General features: G+C 49.1%; 18 non-coding genes across 18 annotated transcripts; 12 read left to right on the top strand and 6 right to left on the bottom strand.

Annotated features, from left to right (window-relative positions):
• The first annotated feature begins 1,451 nt into the window (after positions 1 to 1,451).
• Positions 1,452 to 1,523, top strand: Trnap-ugg (transfer RNA proline (anticodon UGG)). The gene has a single exon. It is a non-coding gene; the product is annotated as a tRNA-Pro (tRNA).
• A 636-nt stretch (positions 1,524 to 2,159) lies between these two features.
• On the bottom strand, positions 2,160 to 2,232 carry Trnav-uac (transfer RNA valine (anticodon UAC)). Its single transcript has one exon. It is a non-coding gene; the product is annotated as a tRNA-Val (tRNA).
• Positions 2,233 to 2,453: 221 nt separating this feature from the next.
• On the top strand, positions 2,454 to 2,525 carry Trnap-cgg (transfer RNA proline (anticodon CGG)). The gene has a single exon. It is a non-coding gene; the product is annotated as a tRNA-Pro (tRNA).
• A 1,790-nt stretch (positions 2,526 to 4,315) lies between these two features.
• Positions 4,316 to 4,387, top strand: Trnap-ugg (transfer RNA proline (anticodon UGG)). The gene has a single exon. It is a non-coding gene; the product is annotated as a tRNA-Pro (tRNA).
• Positions 4,388 to 5,022: 635 nt separating this feature from the next.
• Trnav-uac (transfer RNA valine (anticodon UAC)) lies at positions 5,023 to 5,095 on the bottom strand. Its single transcript has one exon. It is a non-coding gene; the product is annotated as a tRNA-Val (tRNA).
• A 222-nt stretch (positions 5,096 to 5,317) lies between these two features.
• Trnap-cgg (transfer RNA proline (anticodon CGG)) lies at positions 5,318 to 5,389 on the top strand. The gene has a single exon. It is a non-coding gene; the product is annotated as a tRNA-Pro (tRNA).
• Positions 5,390 to 7,179: 1,790 nt separating this feature from the next.
• Positions 7,180 to 7,251, top strand: Trnap-ugg (transfer RNA proline (anticodon UGG)). The gene has a single exon. It is a non-coding gene; the product is annotated as a tRNA-Pro (tRNA).
• Positions 7,252 to 7,887: 636 nt separating this feature from the next.
• On the bottom strand, positions 7,888 to 7,960 carry Trnav-uac (transfer RNA valine (anticodon UAC)). Its single transcript has one exon. It is a non-coding gene; the product is annotated as a tRNA-Val (tRNA).
• A 221-nt stretch (positions 7,961 to 8,181) lies between these two features.
• On the top strand, positions 8,182 to 8,253 carry Trnap-cgg (transfer RNA proline (anticodon CGG)). The gene has a single exon. It is a non-coding gene; the product is annotated as a tRNA-Pro (tRNA).
• Positions 8,254 to 10,043: 1,790 nt separating this feature from the next.
• Positions 10,044 to 10,115, top strand: Trnap-ugg (transfer RNA proline (anticodon UGG)). Its single transcript has one exon. It is a non-coding gene; the product is annotated as a tRNA-Pro (tRNA).
• Positions 10,116 to 10,751: 636 nt separating this feature from the next.
• On the bottom strand, positions 10,752 to 10,824 carry Trnav-uac (transfer RNA valine (anticodon UAC)). The gene has a single exon. It is a non-coding gene; the product is annotated as a tRNA-Val (tRNA).
• Positions 10,825 to 11,045: 221 nt separating this feature from the next.
• On the top strand, positions 11,046 to 11,117 carry Trnap-cgg (transfer RNA proline (anticodon CGG)). Its single transcript has one exon. It is a non-coding gene; the product is annotated as a tRNA-Pro (tRNA).
• Positions 11,118 to 12,907: 1,790 nt separating this feature from the next.
• Positions 12,908 to 12,979, top strand: Trnap-ugg (transfer RNA proline (anticodon UGG)). The gene has a single exon. It is a non-coding gene; the product is annotated as a tRNA-Pro (tRNA).
• A 636-nt stretch (positions 12,980 to 13,615) lies between these two features.
• Positions 13,616 to 13,688, bottom strand: Trnav-uac (transfer RNA valine (anticodon UAC)). Its single transcript has one exon. It is a non-coding gene; the product is annotated as a tRNA-Val (tRNA).
• A 221-nt stretch (positions 13,689 to 13,909) lies between these two features.
• Trnap-cgg (transfer RNA proline (anticodon CGG)) lies at positions 13,910 to 13,981 on the top strand. The gene has a single exon. It is a non-coding gene; the product is annotated as a tRNA-Pro (tRNA).
• A 1,790-nt stretch (positions 13,982 to 15,771) lies between these two features.
• Trnap-ugg (transfer RNA proline (anticodon UGG)) lies at positions 15,772 to 15,843 on the top strand. Its single transcript has one exon. It is a non-coding gene; the product is annotated as a tRNA-Pro (tRNA).
• Positions 15,844 to 16,479: 636 nt separating this feature from the next.
• Positions 16,480 to 16,552, bottom strand: Trnav-uac (transfer RNA valine (anticodon UAC)). Its single transcript has one exon. It is a non-coding gene; the product is annotated as a tRNA-Val (tRNA).
• Positions 16,553 to 16,773: 221 nt separating this feature from the next.
• On the top strand, positions 16,774 to 16,845 carry Trnap-cgg (transfer RNA proline (anticodon CGG)). Its single transcript has one exon. It is a non-coding gene; the product is annotated as a tRNA-Pro (tRNA).
• Positions 16,846 to 17,539: the final 694 nt, after the last annotated feature.

Genomic DNA, 17,539 nt, shown 5'->3' with positions numbered 1-17,539 from the left:
TTGGCGTAAAAATCACTTTGCGGAAACGCACAATGCAGGAATTTCGCATTCGTACCTAACAATCGACAGCACCCTTGCCTGTCTGAATGCCACCATGAATAAGAGCCCAAGAAGTCGTCGGCAATGAACGCGGCCGAGTCCTCGGTAGCATCAGCTACTCTTGCTTTCCGTAAGAGATACCGCCAATTCGCGCAGTCGCTATTGCAAATGATGTCACCAAAAGCAATCACTTCGTTAGCGGCAAGGAGCCCGGGCCCAGCGGTAGCTCTACATGGAGGCACCAGCAACCCCGACAGGCCGCCGCTGGCGCGCCGGCGCCCGGACCCGCGACCCCTAATGACGTTGCAGTCGATGTATTTCTTGATATCGCTTTTCGAAGAAGCAAGCCAGGTGTAAATCACACAGTATTTTACTGATGATCTGGAAACGCAAATTTAGAACAAGTAGAACATTATATAAAATTTTGTTGTGTGGTCGAGCGGTACCCACCCTTCGCTCTTCCCAGATTATCGTTGCTGCACGGAATGATTGTTAAAGCACCGACGGCTTCAGAGTTCGTCTTCTCCAACGTTTGCTTTTGCAGTACATTCCGCAATCTTTCCGTTACGAGTCGTCTGTTTCGGTTTCCCGATGTAGTTTTGCTCACAGCTCCCGACTTCTCTTAACCCCGAGCCACCACTAGCCGAAAATTCCGCACTGCAGTCTGGTCAATCTGCAGAGCTCGATAAGAGCATCGCGGTCGTTCCTGAGCTAATGAAACGGCCGTATCTGTAGTTGTTCCCAGATGTCTCCCACAGCAACGGCCTCCCGGACGCCTGCATTACAGGAGTACGCCACTACTCCCAGCCATACAATTGCAATTGAAAGCAGAATAACATGAGCTACAGAGCAACTCCGATTTTTGTGTCTGACCTACTTCTAATGATACTGTGGTCGGTTTACTTACTACTATCGCTGCTGGACGAAGCAGACCAGTTGAAAGCCACACGGTATTCTTGTAAAGAACAGGTAATGGAAATTTAGGTAAAACGATATCAAAAAAAGTTGCGTGGTGGAGCGACACATACAGTTGGCTCTTCGTAGATGATCATTGCTGCACGGAATAATTTTTAAGGCACCGACGCCTTCAGGAGCCGTGTTTGGAAGTTTTGCTTGCAGTATATTCCGCTATCTTTTCGTTATGAGTTGGTGTTTCGGATTCCCGGTGTTCTTTTGTTTAGTGCATTTGCCTTCCCTTGACACTGAGAAACCACATGACGAAAGTGAAACACCACCGTCTGTTCATCTGCAGAGCACGATGAAATTATTCACTCTACATTCATTGCCTTTAATATTCTTTCCATCAGTGGTGGGCGCTGCCTTCAGAAAGCGCTTTTCTTCCTGATTTACATGAAAGTTTGTGTTCCTCGGAGGTGGACTGCTTGGGATTACCTTCACTGCTAGCAGCAGGTGGCTCGTTGGTCTAGGGGTATGATTCCTGCTTTGGGTGCAGGAGGTCCCGGCTTCAAATCCCGGACGAGCCCTACCGTTTTGACCGTGCTGAAGAGTAGGTGTAGCTCACCCACGTTTGTAGCTCTGCAATGAAGAACAGATGCGTGCCGCAGCACGCTGTGTGTGGCCCTACGGTCATGAAGGGACCGTTTGATATGGCAAGAATCTGATACCAGTAAATTACATAGGTCGATTTCTGTAGAAGAGCCGACAGTAATCTTGCATGCTACGGAAAACAAAGGTTGTCTTTGCAGAACGTGTGCACCGTGATTGGAGACGAAGCTCAATCGTGGAGCAGTCTACCTTCATCTGATTAGCGACAACGTCAACCAAAGTGTGGGATACAAGACTGAGCGTAGTTAAGAGTTTCTCACTATTAGTTACGTTCACGCTTCAAGAAAGTTGTGACAAGGCGAGTGCAAAGAGCTCAGGAAAGCCAGTATGAAGCGAACTTGAAGTAGTCTTGAAGAAATGGATACTAAATTTTGCCGGCCAGAATGAGGCTACGAGCGTTCTGAGTTACTGAATACCGGTGCACTATGGGAGCAAGAGCATTTGACAGTAAAATAACGCGATATCGGTGTAGCACACGACATTTATTATCCCTGCATACGCAGACGTGACGTTATCTCGGAAATGGAATCCGAAAACGGGTTTAAAAAAAGTCGTGCTTCCGCCCGGGATCGAACCGGGGACCTTCTGCGTGTAAAGCAGACGTGATAACCGCTACACCACGGAAACGACGGTTTTGCCGTTGTACTACCTGGAAAACCGTAGTTCCAACAGATTTTTCCTGCGTAAGCAAGGGCATCGGCTACGAGCTCCGTCCGATTCTAGAAGTTGCTATAGTAAAAGACAACGATAAAAACAATCAAACCGCAACAGCCAGGGAGAACGCTGGGTGAGCAGTAGCTCTGCACGGTGATACCAAGAACGGAGGCGTTACTCATGTGCATCGAGAAGGCTCGTTGGTCTCGGGGTATGATCCCTGCTTCGGGTGCAGGAGGTCCCGGGTTCAAATCCCGGACGAGCCCTTGCGTTTCGTGCGAACGTGTGGCGACTACTGGCATGCCGGCGGCTGTTCCGCGCATTTCCAGCCCTCCAGGTAAGCACAAAAACCAAGTAGCCGCTTCTGAAAGAGTTTCATGTATCATTTGAGCCATCTGCAGCCTGGTGGTTGGACGTTTGAAATTGATTTAAATGTTCACCGTAGAGATTGTAGCAAGTGTCTTGTTGAGTGCGACAAAAATGTGTTTCCGCCCGGAATCGAACCGGTGACGTTCTGCGTGTTGGCAGACGTGATAACCGCTACACCACGGAAACTGCTACGCTGTGAGCTCCACATGTGACACAACTTGAGGACGATCGCAACTTTGGCGTAAAAATCACTTTGCGGAAACGCACAATGCAGGAATTTCGCATTCGTACCTAACAATCGACAGCACCCTTGCCTGTCTGAATGCCACCATGAATAAGAGCCCAAGAAGTCGTCGGCAATGAACGCGGCCGAGTCCTCGGTAGCATCAGCTACTCTTGCTTTCCGTAAGAGATACCGCCAATTCGCGCAGTCGCTATTGCAAATGATGTCACCAAAAGCAATCACTTCGTTAGCGGCAAGGAGCCCGGGCCCAGCGGTAGCTCTACATGGAGGCACCAGCAACCCCGACAGGCCGCCGCTGGCGCGCCGGCGCCCGGACCCGCGACCCCTAATGACGTTGCAGTCGATGTATTTCTTGATATCGCTTTTCGAAGAAGCAAGCCAGGTGTAAATCACACAGTATTTTACTGATGATCTGGAAACGCAAATTTAGAACAAGTAGAACATTATATAAAATTTTGTTGTGTGGTCGAGCGGTACCCACCCTTCGCTCTTCCCAGATCATCGTTGCTGCACGGAATGATTGTTAAAGCACCGACGGCTTCAGAGTTCGTCTTCTCCAACGTTTGCTTTTGCAGTACATTCCGCAATCTTTCCGTTACGAGTCGTCTGTTTCGGTTTCCCGATGTAGTTTTGCTCACAGCTCCCGACTTCTCTTAACCCCGAGCCACCACTAGCCGAAAATTCCGCACTGCAGTCTGGTCAATCTGCAGACACTAGATCGCGTGTTGCGGTCGTTCCTGAGCTAATGAAACGGCCGTATCTGTAGTTGTTCCCAGATGTCTCCCACAGCAACGGCCTCCCGGACGCCTGCATTACAGGAGTACGCCACTACTCCCAGCCATACAATTGCAATTGAAAGCAGAATAACATGAGCTACAGAGCAACTCCGATTTTTGTGTCTGACCTACTTCTAATGATACTGTGGTCGGTTTACTTACTACTATCGCTGCTGGACGAAGCAGACCAGTTGAAAGCCACACGGTATTCTTGTAAAGAACAGGTAATGGAAATTTAGGTAAAACGATATCAAAAAAAGTTGCGTGGTGGAGCGACACATACAGTTGGCTCTTCGTAGATGATCATTGCTGCACGGAATAATTTTTAAGGCACCGACGCCTTCAGGAGCCGTGTTTGGAAGTTTTGCTTGCAGTATATTCCGCTATCTTTTCGTTATGAGTTGGTGTTTCGGATTCCCGGTGTTCTTTTGTTTAGTGCATTTGCCTTCCCTTGACACTGAGAAACCACATGACGAAAGTGAAACACCACCGTCTGTTCATCTGCAGAGCGCGATGAAATTATTCACTCTACATTCTTTGCCTTCAATATTCTTGCCATCAGTGGTGGGCGCTGCCTTCAGAAAGCGCTTTTCTTCCTGATTTACATGAAAGTTTGTGTTCCTCGGAGGTGGACTGCTTGGGATTACCTTCACTGCTAGCAGCAGGTGGCTCGTTGGTCTAGGGGTATGATTCCTGCTTTGGGTGCAGGAGGTCCCGGGTTCAAATCCCGGACGAGCCCTACCGTTTTGACCGTGCTGAAGAGTAGGTGTAGCTCACCCACGTTTGTAGCTCTGCAATGAAGAACAGATGCGTGCCGCAGCACGCTGTGTGTGGCCCTACGGTCATGAAGGGACCGTTTGATATGGCAAGAATCTGATACCAGTAAATTACATAGGTCGATTTCTGTAGAAGAGCCGACAGTAATCTTGCATGCTACGGAAAACAAAGGTTGTCTTTGCAGAACGTGTGCACCGTGATTGGAGACGAAGCTCAATCGTGGAGCAGTCTACCTTCATCTGATTAGCGACAACGTCAACCAAAGTGTGGGATACAAGACTGAGCGTAGTTAAGAGTTTCTCACTATTAGTTACGTTCACGCTTCAAGAAAGTTGTGACAAGGCGAGTGTAAAGAGCTCAGGAAAGCCAGTATGAAGCGAACTTGAAGTAGTCTTGAAGAAATGGATACTAAATTTTGCCGGCCAGAATGGGGCTACGAGCGTTCTGAGTTACTGAATACCGGTGCACTATGGGAGCAAGAGCATTTGACAGTAAAATAACGCGATATCGGTGTAGCACACGACATTTATTATCCCTGCATACGCAGACGTGACGTTATCTCGGAAATGGAATCCGAAAACGGGTTTAAAAAAGTCGTGCTTCCGCCCGGGATCGAACCGGGGACCTTCTGCGTGTAAAGCAGACGTGATAACCGCTACACCACGGAAACGACGGTTTTGCCGTTGTACTACCTGGAAAACCGTAGTTCCAACAGATTTTTTCCTGCGTAAGCAAGGGCATCGGCTACGAGCTCCGTCCGATTCTAGAAGTTGCTATAGTAAAAGACAACGATAAAAACAATCAAACCGCAACAGCCAGGGAGAACGCTGGGTGAGCAGTAGCTCTGCACGGTGATACCAAGAACGGAGGCGTTACTCATGTGCATCGAGAAGGCTCGTTGGTCTCGGGGTATGATCCCTGCTTCGGGTGCAGGAGGTCCCGGGTTCAAATCCCGGACGAGCCCTTGCGTTTCGTGCGAACGTGTGGCGACTACTGGCATGCCGGCGGCTGTTCCGCGCATTTCCAGCCCTCCAGGTAAGCACAAAAACCAAGTAGCCGCTTCTGAAAGAGTTTCATGTATCATTTGAGCCATCTGCAGCCTGGTGGTTGGACGTTTGAAATTGATTTAAATGTTCACCGTAGAGATTGTAGCAAGTGTCTTGTTGAGTGCGACAAAAATGTGTTTCCGCCCGGAATCGAACCGGTGACGTTCTGCGTGTTGGCAGACGTGATAACCGCTACACCACGGAAACTGCTACGCTGTGAGCTCCACATGTGACACAACTTGAGGACGATCGCAACTTTGGCGTAAAAATCACTTTGCGGAAACGCACAATGCAGGAATTTCGCATTCGTACCTAACAATCGACAGCACCCTTGCCTGTCTGAATGCCACCATGAATAAGAGCCCAAGAAGTCGTCGGCAATGAACGCGGCCGAGTCCTCGGTAGCATCAGCTACTCTTGCTTTCCGTAAGAGATACCGCCAATTCGCGCAGTCGCTATTGCAAATGATGTCACCAAAAGCAATCACTTCGTTAGCGGCAAGGAGCCCGGGCCCAGCGGTAGCTCTACATGGAGGCACCAGCAGCCCCGACAGGCCGCCGCTGGCGCGCCGGCGCCCGGACCCGCGACCCCTAATGACGTTGCAGTCGATGTATTTCTTGATATCGCTTTTCGAAGAAGCAAGCCAGGTGTAAATCACACAGTATTTTACTGATGATCTGGAAACGCAAATTTAGAACAAGTAGAACATTATATAAAATTTTGTTGTGTGGTCGAGCGGTACCCACCCTTCGCTCTTCCCAGATTATCGTTGCTGCACGGAATGATTGTTAAAGCACCGACGGCTTCAGAGTTCGTCTTCTCCAACGTTTGCTTTTGCAGTACATTCCGCAATCTTTTCGTTACGAGTCGTCTGTTTCGGTTTCCCGATGTAGTTTTGCTCACAGCTCCCGACTTCTCTTAACCCCGAGCCACCACTAGCCGAAAATTCCGCACTGCAGTCTGGTCAATCTGCAGAGCTCGATAAGAGCATCGCGGTCGTTCCTGAGCTAATGAAACGGCCGTATCTGTAGTTGTTCCCAGATGTCTCCCACAGCAACGGCCTCCCGGACGCCTGCATTACAGGAGTACGCCACTACTCCCAGCCATACAATTGCAATTGAAAGCAGTAAAACATGAGCTACAGAGCAACTCCGATTTTTGTGTCTGACCTACTTCTAATGATACTGTGGTCGGTTTACTTACTACTATCGCTGCTGGACGAAGCAGACCAGTTGAAAGCCACACGGTATTCTTGTAAAGAACAGGTAATGGAAATTTAGGTAAAACGATATCAAAAAAAGTTGCGTGGTGGAGCGACACATACAGTTGGCTCTTCGTAGATGATCATTGCTGCACGGAATAATTTTTAAGGCACCGACGCCTTCAGGAGCCGTGTTTGGAAGTTTTGCTTGCAGTATATTCCGCTATCTTTTCGTTATGAGTTGGTGTTTCGGATTCCCGGTGTTCTTTTGTTTAGTGCATTTGCCTTCCCTTGACACTGAGAAACCACATGACGAAAGTGAAACACCACCGTCTGTTCATCTGCAGAGCACGATGAAATTATTCACTCTACATTCATTGCCTTTAATATTCTTTCCATCAGTGGTGGGCGCTGCCTTCAGAAAGCGCTTTTCTTCCTGATTTACATGAAAGTTTGTGTTCCTCGGAGGTGGACTGCTTGGGATTACCTTCACTGCTAGCAGCAGGTGGCTCGTTGGTCTAGGGGTATGATTCCTGCTTTGGGTGCAGGAGGTCCCGGCTTCAAATCCCGGACGAGCCCTACCGTTTTGACCGTGCTGAAGAGTAGGTGTAGCTCACCCACGTTTGTAGCTCTGCAATGAAGAACAGATGCGTGCCGCAGCACGCTGTGTGTGGCCCTACGGTCATGAAGGGACCGTTTGATATGGCAAGAATCTGATACCAGTAAATTACATAGGTCGATTTCTGTAGAAGAGCCGACAGTAATCTTGCATGCTACGGAAAACAAAGGTTGTCTTTGCAGAACGTGTGCACCGTGATTGGAGACGAAGCTCAATCGTGGAGCAGTCTACCTTCATCTGATTAGCGACAACGTCAACCAAAGTGTGGGATACAAGACTGAGCGTAGTTAAGAGTTTCTCACTATTAGTTACGTTCACGCTTCAAGAAAGTTGTGACAAGGCGAGTGCAAAGAGCTCAGGAAAGCCAGTATGAAGCGAACTTGAAGTAGTCTTGAAGAAATGGATACTAAATTTTGCCGGCCAGAATGAGGCTACGAGCGTTCTGAGTTACTGAATACCGGTGCACTATGGGAGCAAGAGCATTTGACAGTAAAATAACGCGATATCGGTGTAGCACACGACATTTATTATCCCTGCATACGCAGACGTGACGTTATCTCGGAAATGGAATCCGAAAACGGGTTTAAAAAAAGTCGTGCTTCCGCCCGGGATCGAACCGGGGACCTTCTGCGTGTAAAGCAGACGTGATAACCGCTACACCACGGAAACGACGGTTTTGCCGTTGTACTACCTGGAAAACCGTAGTTCCAACAGATTTTTCCTGCGTAAGCAAGGGCATCGGCTACGAGCTCCGTCCGATTCTAGAAGTTGCTATAGTAAAAGACAACGATAAAAACAATCAAACCGCAACAGCCAGGGAGAACGCTGGGTGAGCAGTAGCTCTGCACGGTGATACCAAGAACGGAGGCGTTACTCATGTGCATCGAGAAGGCTCGTTGGTCTCGGGGTATGATCCCTGCTTCGGGTGCAGGAGGTCCCGGGTTCAAATCCCGGACGAGCCCTTGCGTTTCGTGCGAACGTGTGGCGACTACTGGCATGCCGGCGGCTGTTCCGCGCATTTCCAGCCCTCCAGGTAAGCACAAAAACCAAGTAGCCGCTTCTGAAAGAGTTTCATGTATCATTTGAGCCATCTGCAGCCTGGTGGTTGGACGTTTGAAATTGATTTAAATGTTCACCGTAGAGATTGTAGCAAGTGTCTTGTTGAGTGCGACAAAAATGTGTTTCCGCCCGGAATCGAACCGGTGACGTTCTGCGTGTTGGCAGACGTGATAACCGCTACACCACGGAAACTGCTACGCTGTGAGCTCCACATGTGACACAACTTGAGGACGATCGCAACTTTGGCGTAAAAATCACTTTGCGGAAACGCACAATGCAGGAATTTCGCATTCGTACCTAACAATCGACAGCACCCTTGCCTGTCTGAATGCCACCATGAATAAGAGCCCAAGAAGTCGTCGGCAATGAACGCGGCCGAGTCCTCGGTAGCATCAGCTACTCTTGCTTTCCGTAAGAGATACCGCCAATTCGCGCAGTCGCTATTGCAAATGATGTCACCAAAAGCAATCACTTCGTTAGCGGCAAGGAGCCCGGGCCCAGCGGTAGCTCTACATGGAGGCACCAGCAGCCCCGACAGGCCGCCGCTGGCGCGCCGGCGCCCGGACCCGCGACCCCTAATGACGTTGCAGTCGATGTATTTCTTAATATCGCTTTTCGAAGAAGCAAGCCAGGTGTAAATCACACAGTATTTTACTGATGATCTGGAAACGCAAATTTAGAACAAGTAGAACATTATATAAAATTTTGTTGTGTGGTCGAGCGGTACCCACCCTTCGCTCTTCCCAGATTATCGTTGCTGCACGGAATGATTGTTAAAGCACCGACGGCTTCAGAGTTCGTCTTCTCCAACGTTTGCTTTTGCAGTACATTCCGCAATCTTTTCGTTACGAGTCGTCTGTTTCGGTTTCCCGATGTAGTTTTGCTCACAGCTCCCGACTTCTCTTAACCCCGAGCCACCACTAGCCGAAAATTCCGCACTGCAGTCTGGTCAATCTGCAGAGCTCGATAAGAGCATCGCGGTCGTTCCTGAGCTAATGAAACGGCCGTATCTGTAGTTGTTCCCAGATGTCTCCCACAGCAACGGCCTCCCGGACGCCTGCATTACAGGAGTACGCCACTACTCCCAGCCATACAATTGCAATTGAAAGCAGAATAACATGAGCTACAGAGCAACTCCGATTTTTGTGTCTGACCTACTTCTAATGATACTGTGGTCGGTTTACTTACTACTATCGCTGCTGGACGAAGCAGACCAGTTGAAAGCCACACGGTATTCTTGTAAAGAACAGGTAATGGAAATTTAGGTAAAACGATATCAAAAAAAGTTGCGTGGTGGAGCGACACATACAGTTGGCTCTTCGTAGATGATCATTGCTGCACGGAATAATTTTTAAGGCACCGACGCCTTCAGGAGCCGTGTTTGGAAGTTTTGCTTGCAGTATATTCCGCTATCTTTTCGTTATGAGTTGGTGTTTCGGATTCCCGGTGTTCTTTTGTTTAGTGCATTTGCCTTCCCTTGACACTGAGAAACCACATGACGAAAGTGAAACACCACCGTCTGTTCATCTGCAGAGCACGATGAAATTATTCACTCTACATTCATTGCCTTTAATATTCTTTCCATCAGTGGTGGGCGCTGCCTTCAGAAAGCGCTTTTCTTCCTGATTTACATGAAAGTTTGTGTTCCTCGGAGGTGGACTGCTTGGGATTACCTTCACTGCTAGCAGCAGGTGGCTCGTTGGTCTAGGGGTATGATTCCTGCTTTGGGTGCAGGAGGTCCCGGCTTCAAATCCCGGACGAGCCCTACCGTTTTGACCGTGCTGAAGAGTAGGTGTAGCTCACCCACGTTTGTAGCTCTGCAATGAAGAACAGATGCGTGCCGCAGCACGCTGTGTGTGGCCCTACGGTCATGAAGGGACCGTTTGATATGGCAAGAATCTGATACCAGTAAATTACATAGGTCGATTTCTGTAGAAGAGCCGACAGTAATCTTGCATGCTACGGAAAACAAAGGTTGTCTTTGCAGAACGTGTGCACCGTGATTGGAGACGAAGCTCAATCGTGGAGCAGTCTACCTTCATCTGATTAGCGACAACGTCAACCAAAGTGTGGGATACAAGACTGAGCGTAGTTAAGAGTTTCTCACTATTAGTTACGTTCACGCTTCAAGAAAGTTGTGACAAGGCGAGTGCAAAGAGCTCAGGAAAGCCAGTATGAAGCGAACTTGAAGTAGTCTTGAAGAAATGGATACTAAATTTTGCCGGCCAGAATGAGGCTACGAGCGTTCTGAGTTACTGAATACCGGTGCACTATGGGAGCAAGAGCATTTGACAGTAAAATAACGCGATATCGGTGTAGCACACGACATTTATTATCCCTGCATACGCAGACGTGACGTTATCTCGGAAATGGAATCCGAAAACGGGTTTAAAAAAAGTCGTGCTTCCGCCCGGGATCGAACCGGGGACCTTCTGCGTGTAAAGCAGACGTGATAACCGCTACACCACGGAAACGACGGTTTTGCCGTTGTACTACCTGGAAAACCGTAGTTCCAACAGATTTTTCCTGCGTAAGCAAGGGCATCGGCTACGAGCTCCGTCCGATTCTAGAAGTTGCTATAGTAAAAGACAACGATAAAAACAATCAAACCGCAACAGCCAGGGAGAACGCTGGGTGAGCAGTAGCTCTGCACGGTGATACCAAGAACGGAGGCGTTACTCATGTGCATCGAGAAGGCTCGTTGGTCTCGGGGTATGATCCCTGCTTCGGGTGCAGGAGGTCCCGGGTTCAAATCCCGGACGAGCCCTTGCGTTTCGTGCGAACGTGTGGCGACTACTGGCATGCCGGCGGCTGTTCCGCGCATTTCCAGCCCTCCAGGTAAGCACAAAAACCAAGTAGCCGCTTCTGAAAGAGTTTCATGTATCATTTGAGCCATCTGCAGCCTGGTGGTTGGACGTTTGAAATTGATTTAAATGTTCACCGTAGAGATTGTAGCAAGTGTCTTGTTGAGTGCGACAAAAATGTGTTTCCGCCCGGAATCGAACCGGTGACGTTCTGCGTGTTGGCAGACGTGATAACCGCTACACCACGGAAACTGCTACGCTGTGAGCTCCACATGTGACACAACTTGAGGACGATCGCAACTTTGGCGTAAAAATCACTTTGCGGAAACGCACAATGCAGGAATTTCGCATTCGTACCTAACAATCGACAGCACCCTTGCCTGTCTGAATGCCACCATGAATAAGAGCCCAAGAAGTCGTCGGCAATGAACGCGGCCGAGTCCTCGGTAGCATCAGCTACTCTTGCTTTCCGTAAGAGATACCGCCAATTCGCGCAGTCGCTATTGCAAATGATGTCACCAAAAGCAATCACTTCGTTAGCGGCAAGGAGCCCGGGCCCAGCGGTAGCTCTACATGGAGGCACCAGCAGCCCCGACAGGCCGCCGCTGGCGCGCCGGCGCCCGGACCCGCGACCCCTAATGACGTTGCAGTCGATGTATTTCTTAATATCGCTTTTCGAAGAAGCAAGCCAGGTGTAAATCACACAGTATTTTACTGATGATCTGGAAACGCAAATTTAGAACAAGTAGAACATTATATAAAATTTTGTTGTGTGGTCGAGCGGTACCCACCCTTCGCTCTTCCCAGATTATCGTTGCTGCACGGAATGATTGTTAAAGCACCGACGGCTTCAGAGTTCGTCTTCTCCAACGTTTGCTTTTGCAGTACATTCCGCAATCTTTTCGTTACGAGTCGTCTGTTTCGGTTTCCCGATGTAGTTTTGCTCACAGCTCCCGACTTCTCTTAACCCCGAGCCACCACTAGCCGAAAATTCCGCACTGCAGTCTGGTCAATCTGCAGAGCTCGATAAGAGCATCGCGGTCGTTCCTGAGCTAATGAAACGGCCGTATCTGTAGTTGTTCCCAGATGTCTCCCACAGCAACGGCCTCCCGGACGCCTGCATTACAGGAGTACGCCACTACTCCCAGCCATACAATTGCAATTGAAAGCAGAATAACATGAGCTACAGAGCAACTCCGATTTTTGTGTCTGACCTACTTCTAATGATACTGTGGTCGGTTTACTTACTACTATCGCTGCTGGACGAAGCAGACCAGTTGAAAGCCACACGGTATTCTTGTAAAGAACAGGTAATGGAAATTTAGGTAAAACGATATCAAAAAAAGTTGCGTGGTGGAGCGACACATACAGTTGGCTCTTCGTAGATGATCATTGCTGCACGGAATAATTTTTAAGGCACCGACGCCTTCAGGAGCCGTGTTTGGAAGTTTTGCTTGCAGTATATTCCGCTATCTTTTCGTTATGAGTTGGTGTTTCGGATTCCCGGTGTTCTTTTGTTTAGTGCATTTGCCTTCCCTTGACACTGAGAAACCACATGACGAAAGTGAAACACCACCGTCTGTTCATCTGCAGAGCACGATGAAATTATTCACTCTACATTCATTGCCTTTAATATTCTTTCCATCAGTGGTGGGCGCTGCCTTCAGAAAGCGCTTTTCTTCCTGATTTACATGAAAGTTTGTGTTCCTCGGAGGTGGACTGCTTGGGATTACCTTCACTGCTAGCAGCAGGTGGCTCGTTGGTCTAGGGGTATGATTCCTGCTTTGGGTGCAGGAGGTCCCGGCTTCAAATCCCGGACGAGCCCTACCGTTTTGACCGTGCTGAAGAGTAGGTGTAGCTCACCCACGTTTGTAGCTCTGCAATGAAGAACAGATGCGTGCCGCAGCACGCTGTGTGTGGCCCTACGGTCATGAAGGGACCGTTTGATATGGCAAGAATCTGATACCAGTAAATTACATAGGTCGATTTCTGTAGAAGAGCCGACAGTAATCTTGCATGCTACGGAAAACAAAGGTTGTCTTTGCAGAACGTGTGCACCGTGATTGGAGACGAAGCTCAATCGTGGAGCAGTCTACCTTCATCTGATTAGCGACAACGTCAACCAAAGTGTGGGATACAAGACTGAGCGTAGTTAAGAGTTTCTCACTATTAGTTACGTTCACGCTTCAAGAAAGTTGTGACAAGGCGAGTGCAAAGAGCTCAGGAAAGCCAGTATGAAGCGAACTTGAAGTAGTCTTGAAGAAATGGATACTAAATTTTGCCGGCCAGAATGAGGCTACGAGCGTTCTGAGTTACTGAATACCGGTGCACTATGGGAGCAAGAGCATTTGACAGTAAAATAACGCGATATCGGTGTAGCACACGACATTTATTATCCCTGCATACGCAGACGTGACGTTATCTCGGAAATGGAATCCGAAAACGGGTTTAAAAAAAGTCGTGCTTCCGCCCGGGATCGAACCGGGGACCTTCTGCGTGTAAAGCAGACGTGATAACCGCTACACCACGGAAACGACGGTTTTGCCGTTGTACTACCTGGAAAACCGTAGTTCCAACAGATTTTTCCTGCGTAAGCAAGGGCATCGGCTACGAGCTCCGTCCGATTCTAGAAGTTGCTATAGTAAAAGACAACGATAAAAACAATCAAACCGCAACAGCCAGGGAGAACGCTGGGTGAGCAGTAGCTCTGCACGGTGATACCAAGAACGGAGGCGTTACTCATGTGCATCGAGAAGGCTCGTTGGTCTCGGGGTATGATCCCTGCTTCGGGTGCAGGAGGTCCCGGGTTCAAATCCCGGACGAGCCCTTGCGTTTCGTGCGAACGTGTGGCGACTACTGGCATGCCGGCGGCTGTTCCGCGCATTTCCAGCCCTCCAGGTAAGCACAAAAACCAAGTAGCCGCTTCTGAAAGAGTTTCATGTATCATTTGAGCCATCTGCAGCCTGGTGGTTGGACGTTTGAAATTGATTTAAATGTTCACCGTAGAGATTGTAGCAAGTGTCTTGTTGAGTGCGACAAAAATGTGTTTCCGCCCGGAATCGAACCGGTGACGTTCTGCGTGTTGGCAGACGTGATAACCGCTACACCACGGAAACTGCTACGCTGTGAGCTCCACATGTGACACAACTTGAGGACGATCGCAACTTTGGCGTAAAAATCACTTTGCGGAAACGCACAATGCAGGAATTTCGCATTCGTACCTAACAATCGACAGCACCCTTGCCTGTCTGAATGCCACCATGAATAAGAGCCCAAGAAGTCGTCGGCAATGAACGCGGCCGAGTCCTCGGTAGCATCAGCTACTCTTGCTTTCCGTAAGAGATACCGCCAATTCGCGCAGTCGCTATTGCAAATGATGTCACCAAAAGCAATCACTTCGTTAGCGGCAAGGAGCCCGGGCCCAGCGGTAGCTCTACATGGAGGCACCAGCAGCCCCGACAGGCCGCCGCTGGCGCGCCGGCGCCCGGACCCGCGACCCCTAATGACGTTGCAGTCGATGTATTTCTTGATATCGCTTTTCGAAGAAGCAAGCCAGGTGTAAATCACACAGTATTTTACTGATGATCTGGAAACGCAAATTTAGAACAAGTAGAACATTATATAAAATTTTGTTGTGTGGTCGAGCGGTACCCACCCTTCGCTCTTCCCAGATTATCGTTGCTGCACGGAATGATTGTTAAAGCACCGACGGCTTCAGAGTTCGTCTTCTCCAACGTTTGCTTTTGCAGTACATTCCGCAATCTTTTCGTTACGAGTCGTCTGTTTCGGTTTCCCGATGTAGTTTTGCTCACAGCTCCCGACTTCTCTTAACCCCGAGCCACCACTAGCCGAAAATTCCGCACTGCAGTCTGGTCAATCTGCAGAGCTCGATAAGAGCATCGCGGTCGTTCCTGAGCTAATGAAACGGCCGTATCTGTAGTTGTTCCCAGATGTCTCCCACAGCAACGGCCTCCCGGACGCCTGCATTACAGGAGTACGCCACTACTCCCAGCCATACAATTGCAATTGAAAGCAGAATAACATGAGCTACAGAGCAACTCCGATTTTTGTGTCTGACCTACTTCTAATGATACTGTGGTCGGTTTACTTACTACTATCGCTGCTGGACGAAGCAGACCAGTTGAAAGCCACACGGTATTCTTGTAAAGAACAGGTAATGGAAATTTAGGTAAAACGATATCAAAAAAAGTTGCGTGGTGGAGCGACACATACAGTTGGCTCTTCGTAGATGATCATTGCTGCACGGAATAATTTTTAAGGCACCGACGCCTTCAGGAGCCGTGTTTGGAAGTTTTGCTTGCAGTATATTCCGCTATCTTTTCGTTATGAGTTGGTGTTTCGGATTCCCGGTGTTCTTTTGTTTAGTGCATTTGCCTTCCCTTGACACTGAGAAACCACATGACGAAAGTGAAACACCACCGTCTGTTCATCTGCAGAGCACGATGAAATTATTCACTCTACATTCATTGCCTTTAATATTCTTTCCATCAGTGGTGGGCGCTGCCTTCAGAAAGCGCTTTTCTTCCTGATTTACATGAAAGTTTGTGTTCCTCGGAGGTGGACTGCTTGGGATTACCTTCACTGCTAGCAGCAGGTGGCTCGTTGGTCTAGGGGTATGATTCCTGCTTTGGGTGCAGGAGGTCCCGGCTTCAAATCCCGGACGAGCCCTACCGTTTTGACCGTGCTGAAGAGTAGGTGTAGCTCACCCACGTTTGTAGCTCTGCAATGAAGAACAGATGCGTGCCGCAGCACGCTGTGTGTGGCCCTACGGTCATGAAGGGACCGTTTGATATGGCAAGAATCTGATACCAGTAAATTACATAGGTCGATTTCTGTAGAAGAGCCGACAGTAATCTTGCATGCTACGGAAAACAAAGGTTGTCTTTGCAGAACGTGTGCACCGTGATTGGAGACGAAGCTCAATCGTGGAGCAGTCTACCTTCATCTGATTAGCGACAACGTCAACCAAAGTGTGGGATACAAGACTGAGCGTAGTTAAGAGTTTCTCACTATTAGTTACGTTCACGCTTCAAGAAAGTTGTGACAAGGCGAGTGCAAAGAGCTCAGGAAAGCCAGTATGAAGCGAACTTGAAGTAGTCTTGAAGAAATGGATACTAAATTTTGCCGGCCAGAATGAGGCTACGAGCGTTCTGAGTTACTGAATACCGGTGCACTATGGGAGCAAGAGCATTTGACAGTAAAATAACGCGATATCGGTGTAGCACACGACATTTATTATCCCTGCATACGCAGACGTGACGTTATCTCGGAAATGGAATCCGAAAACGGGTTTAAAAAAAGTCGTGCTTCCGCCCGGGATCGAACCGGGGACCTTCTGCGTGTAAAGCAGACGTGATAACCGCTACACCACGGAAACGACGGTTTTGCCGTTGTACTACCTGGAAAACCGTAGTTCCAACAGATTTTTCCTGCGTAAGCAAGGGCATCGGCTACGAGCTCCGTCCGATTCTAGAAGTTGCTATAGTAAAAGACAACGATAAAAACAATCAAACCGCAACAGCCAGGGAGAACGCTGGGTGAGCAGTAGCTCTGCACGGTGATACCAAGAACGGAGGCGTTACTCATGTGCATCGAGAAGGCTCGTTGGTCTCGGGGTATGATCCCTGCTTCGGGTGCAGGAGGTCCCGGGTTCAAATCCCGGACGAGCCCTTGCGTTTCGTGCGAACGTGTGGCGACTACTGGCATGCCGGCGGCTGTTCCGCGCATTTCCAGCCCTCCAGGTAAGCACAAAAACCAAGTAGCCGCTTCTGAAAGAGTTTCATGTATCATTTGAGCCATCTGCAGCCTGGTGGTTGGACGTTTGAAATTGATTTAAATGTTCACCGTAGAGATTGTAGCAAGTGTCTTGTTGAGTGCGACAAAAATGTGTTTCCGCCCGGAATCGAACCGGTGACGTTCTGCGTGTTGGCAGACGTGATAACCGCTACACCACGGAAACTGCTACGCTGTGAGCTCCACATGTGACACAACTTGAGGACGATCGCAACTTTGGCGTAAAAATCACTTTGCGGAAACGCACAATGCAGGAATTTCGCATTCGTACCTAACAATCGACAGCACCCTTGCCTGTCTGAATGCCACCATGAATAAGAGCCCAAGAAGTCGTCGGCAATGAACGCGGCCGAGTCCTCGGTAGCATCAGCTACTCTTGCTTTCCGTAAGAGATACCGCCAATTCGCGCAGTCGCTATTGCAAATGATGTCACCAAAAGCAATCACTTCGTTAGCGGCAAGGAGCCCGGGCCCAGCGGTAGCTCTACATGGAGGCACCAGCAGCCCCGACAGGCCGCCGCTGGCGCGCCGGCGCCCGGACCCGCGACCCCTAATAACACGCGATCTAGTGT

The sequence above is a fragment of the Schistocerca gregaria genome, chromosome 2 (assembly GCF_023897955.1).
Source record: "Schistocerca gregaria isolate iqSchGreg1 chromosome 2, iqSchGreg1.2, whole genome shotgun sequence".
In the NCBI taxonomy this organism is placed as follows: Eukaryota; Metazoa; Arthropoda; class Insecta; order Orthoptera; family Acrididae; genus Schistocerca; species Schistocerca gregaria.
The sequence above is the reverse complement of the archived record's forward strand: the minus strand, read 5'-3'. Positions and strand labels throughout refer to the sequence as shown.